Raw genomic sequence first — 5362 nt, 5'->3', positions numbered from 1 at the left:
GAGGTAAAATTCAGATATATTAAAATTCATGTATGAAATTCAGAGCTATGAAATACAGAGAGTGTTAGTTATTGCCTCACTGTTGTTATTTTTATTCCAGTAGTACAGTCTGCTTTTAATATGTCTTCATTTTAGATACAGTATTCATTTTTTCAGGCAGGTAAATCTATGGAACATTTACAGAAAATTTCCTTCTAAGGTTTCATTGCTACATATATTACAAAGTACAGTATATTTTTTTTTGCGGTTTTATTTGAAGTACAGAATTAATTGTATGAAAACATGTGAAATAATTGGACTAAATCCTTGATGTATATTGACAACTGACTCTATGTTGTAAGATGGGGTAACTGGAGAATTGTTTTTTGTAAAATATTTTGAACATGAATTATTGAACAAATGCTGAACATAGTGTAATTCCTAGGCATGAAGACAGTCCTGGTGAGATCTTGTAAACCTCAACTATTGAACAGATGCTGAACAGACATAATTGCATGAACACACAGATTATGTTATTGTATACGTGTCCCCTACGTGTCAACAAGTGGGTTGGTGGAGGGTTAGTGCCCCTGTCTGTAAAACAACTAACTCAAGGTCAAATGGCCACCCCTTACGGGATTATGGCATCTGGCAATAGATAGATAGATAGAAGATCTTGTGAACTTGAACTGTTGAACAAATGCTGAACAGACATAATTGCAAGAACACACAGATTATGTTATTGTAAGATCTTGTGAACTTGAACTATTGAACAGATGCTGAACGTACTCTATAGGCATGACAGGGAAGTTATGGTGAGATTTGTGAACTTGAGCCATTGAATAAATACTTAACATCGTGTATTTGTATGAAAGTATAGATTTAAACACTGTATATTCTGTTTTGTAATGCCATTATCCTGTCTGTCTATAGCCAGATGCCATAATCCTGTAAGGGATGGTTGGTGGTCTCTGAGTTAGTTGTTTTACAGGGAGGGACACTGACCATCCATCAACCCACTTGTTGACACGTAGGGAATACGTATGGGTGGGTTATATGGTTACCACCCATATACAGAAGCAGGAAGAGAGGAGGGCAGAGACAGAAGAAGAATGATAAAGGTGAAGGAAGAAGTAGGCAACACTACATTAAGTGAGTGGATGATGGTTACCATTATCCACCACCAATGCCATTTTTTTTCCTATTTAAAAGTGCATTATTTTTATCTTGTGATTTAAAAACAAAAAAAAGCTTCCTTATACATTGAATGCTGTGTTTTTTGCCACTTGTATTGGTAATGGAGGTTATGGCTGCTGCAGGAACTGGAGACATTTATATTTTATGATGGAATTTACAGTTGGTCTAATTTCCAGTTGTCTTTCTGTTGCTGTGGGTAGTTATTCAGTTTATTATTTTATGACTAAATAGCTGTATAGTTGAATTTGTGTCTGTTATCTTGTTTTTACTTCTTCTTGGAGGGAACAACCTTGCTGATTCCTGGCCTTTGGTTCCTTCTTCCTTACATAATAAATAAATAAATTAATTAATTAATAAGGTAATCTGGTTCCAGTAAGATAAGACACAGGGTAATAACTGTTCATTCCATTTATTCCTTTAATAGACTGGCTATTATTTCAGTCCACCTTCATTCTAGTGGATAGACTGGGAGGAAGGGCAGTCAGTTTTTTCTTGCAGGGAACAGTCTTATTGGTGTCTGGCCTTTGGTTCCTTCTTTCTTGTTAAAAAAATAAATAAATAAAAACTGACTGTCCATTAGTTTTGATACCTGTATTCTTGTCAGGTAAGGAGGCTCCCCAACACCTCTTCCTAAGTGATTTATTTTTAGGTATGGCTGGTTAATATCCTTGTGTATGTTGTTTATGCAGAGTATGGAGATTTTGGAAGGATTTATGTAACACAGAAGAGGACAGTAAGGTGTAATAAGCATAATAAATCACTTGGGAAAAGGTGTTAGGGTGCTTCCTTACATATTGAGGACACAGACCTGAATGGATCAGAAAATAAAACACTGATATGAAATGGCTTTGTATTTTTTGCCCATCAGCTTCTTCAGAATACATTATGAAGAAGCCATAAGACAACATCAGTCCCATATCTTTGTTATATTCTTCTATCTATAGCCAGATGCCTTGATCCCGTAAGGGGTGGCCACAAACAAATCACCTCCACATCACCCTGTCCCCTGCCATTTTGCTGCCCCCCCCCCCAACTTACACCCCCTCTTTATAAATCATTACAAAATACTGTATTAAAGGATATGGTACTGTACAGTGCATGTAAACAGAAAGTAGAACACATTTAACTTGTCACATAAATTGCCTCTCTTAGTTATAAACGCTGAGGGATGATAATTGGGTGCAGAAAGTGAGAAGTGTTAATGTTGGGAGTAGGGTAGTGAGAGGCAGACTGAAAAAGACCTGGGACGAGGTCATTGAGTGTGACCTCAGGGTTAAGGGACTAAATAGGGAGGCTGCCAGAGATCGAGCAGCATGGAGAGCCGCCATTAGGTGACCAAGGCCGATGCATACAAGCAGGTTGGAGCCTTCAAAAATGAAATCAAAACGAGTCCATTGTCTTTGTGTCGGGGGGAGACCACAAACACATCCATTAAACCCAAAGAATTAGAGTGAGAGTTTACATTGTTCTTTCATACCACCAGACAGTTTTATTCACCTTTAGGTAGGAGACCATGTTTGTTTGTCATTCATTCATTCATTCATTGCCAGACGCCATGTATCCCAAACGGGGTGGCCAAGGGCTTAGAGTAAATTGTTTTACAGGGAGGGGCACTAATCCTCCACCAACCCCACTTGACACGTAGGGAGAACGTTATGCCAACAGCATCTGGTGTTCCCAGGCGGTCACCCATCCAAGTACTAACCAGACCCAACGTTGCTTTTTTATCTATATCTACAATTGTCTGTCTTGTTACAATAACCAGATGCCTTAACACTGGAAAGGGTGGCCATAAACAAATCACCTCCATGCCACCCTGTCCTCTGCTTTTAGGCTGCCCTCCCTCCACTCAACATTATTATTTTTTTTAATTTCTTGCATTTGATGACATCTGTTACTGTTTTATATACTGTATTGTAACTCCAAATTATTTTAAAAACATGGGAAAGATCCTCTCATGTAATAGAATAGTAACTGCAACCCCACGCTGATCTCAACCTGAACCCAGTAGACTGCAGGCCAGAGTTACCCATCTGCAGTACACAGTGCTCCTTTTGGGGGTCAGGGAGGGGACTGAGGGAGTTTGTATAATCAGGCAGCTCCACCGCCTGGCCGTATCACTGCCACCACATGAAGGCATTCCTCCAACACCCACCTCACATGCAGAAGTTAATGCCAGACTCCAGTTTTAAAAGTCTCTCCTAAGCTTATTAAAATCATTAGGTGGTTCCAGTAATTAATTTGAAAAGGAGCTTCAAACGAATTTGTGGCTAATAGTGTGTTGTAAAAATCTTAATTATTATGCTCCTGTACGATAAAATTATGGCGCCTGGTGGTTTAGTGGGTAATTAAGGCGCTCCAATCGGATTGAGCCGGTGAAGGTTTATATCCAAGGGGTGGTTGGGGTTTATTGCTCATGTAATGCCACTCAGGGATGAGTGAGGCTGGTCACTCTCATCTTAAATGTCAGGACCAACTTGCCTAGCCCCGGGCTCCTACGCTCCTCATGGGGCAACACAGGATTAGATGATGAGTGAATGAATGAATGAATGAAAAAATTTTATCAACTGTAATTGTTATATTAATAATAGTGATTCTACAAGAGCCATTTAATTAATTCATTATCATTATCATCATTATCAGTATCACAGTCATCATGATCAGGATTATCATCATCATCATCAGTATCACAGTCTTCATTATCATTATCACAACCATCATCATCATCATCATCTTCACAGTCATCATTACCATCATCATTTTCAGAGTCATCATTACTATCATCATCATCCTTCTTTTTTCCCCAAGTGAGAACAGGTAAGGTGTACAGAAACCAAGGAAAACAACACGAAAAATGGCAGTGGAAGCAGTACTCAACAACGTACAGTATCCAATAAAATGAATCACACTCACTCATCATTCAAAACCCTGGATTCGTGGCTGCCACAAGTAATCCAATAAGTCATCTTTAATTCTACATATAGACTGACGCCATAATCCGGTAAGGGGTGGCCGTTTGTCTTTGAGTTAGTTGTTTTACAGGGAGGGACACTAACCCTCCACCAACCCACTTGTTGACACGTAGGGAACACATATGGGTTGGTTATATGGTTACCACTCAGAGTTCTAAATAGTTTCCTGGCTTACAGGAAACCATTAGGCTTGTCACTCAATGAAAAACCACCTGATAAGGAAAGAAGAGTAATAAAAAGTGACAGGAATGATGAGAGAAATAGGAAGAGAGGAGGACAGACACAGAAAAAGAATGATAAAGGTTAAGGAAGAAAGAGGCAACACTACATCAAGTGAGTGGATGATGGTGAGAAATAGGAAGAGAGGAGGGCAGACACAGAAAAAGAACGATAAAGACGAAGGAAGAAACAGGCAGAACTACATTAAGTGGGTGGATGATGGTCGCCACCACCTAGCATCTTTAATTACCGTAATAACTTTAAAAACCATGGAGACAGTCAGGCTTGTGGGGTGGAGACAATGTGGTTCAAGTTACTGGGCATGAAGTGTTGAGAAGAAGGGTGGGATTTGATCATCATTCATCATCATCCGGACCTCCTTTCCCACCCTAGGGCAGGGTGAGGAGTAGCAATGTCCAGACAGCCCAAATTTGCCCAGTCCAATGAGCCACGCTTCCATTCACTCATCATTCAAGCCCCGGAATTCTGTCTCTATCGGATATGCCATAAACATTCACCACGTTCTGTAGCTTCACATAAACCTATCCAACAGAGTCAATCCAGACGCTGCCACATTAAAAAGGGGTGCCAAATCCCTGATCATGCACTTCTCCTCACAACATTCATCCAGCCAGCTCAATCTCTTGTCAGTTCCCTAGCCTTACCGACTTCCAAACCTCTCTTCCTCACACACTCATCTACCATACCTCTCCACCTTCTCCTTGGCCCACCTCGCCTCCTCCCTCCTTCAAATTCGCTCAGATATACCTTTTTCACCACTCTATTGTTATCCATTCTCTCCACATGACCATACCATCTCAGTACACTCTTTTCGATTCTGGTGTCCACCGACTTCCTCACTCCACATCTTTCACGAATCACATTATTTCGTATCCTATCCACCCTCTGTACTCCACATACATTCCTCAACAGTCCCATCTCCACTGCTCTTACTCTTGACTTTTCATTTTCATGCCACACCACAGACTCACATC

The 5362-nt window shown here is 40.2% G+C and overlaps 1 long non-coding RNA gene across 1 annotated transcript; it reads right to left on the bottom strand.

Annotated features, from left to right (window-relative positions):
* Window positions 1-246: 246 nt before the first annotated feature.
* On the bottom strand, window positions 247-2007 carry LOC145395396 (uncharacterized). The gene is made up of 2 exons (XR_013896607.1): window positions 664-2007; window positions 247-457 (listed from the first exon to the last, which is right to left on the bottom strand). It is a non-coding gene; the product is annotated as an uncharacterized LOC145395396 (long non-coding RNA).
* Between the last annotated feature and the right edge of the window lie 3355 nt (window positions 2008-5362).

This window comes from Coenobita brevimanus, chromosome 31 (genome assembly GCF_032717465.1).
Source record: "Coenobita brevimanus isolate Jiangsu-jjx chromosome 31, ASM3271746v2, whole genome shotgun sequence".
Classification (NCBI taxonomy): domain Eukaryota; kingdom Metazoa; phylum Arthropoda; class Malacostraca; order Decapoda; family Coenobitidae; genus Coenobita; species Coenobita brevimanus.
This window is presented reverse-complemented; position numbering and strand designations above follow the sequence as displayed.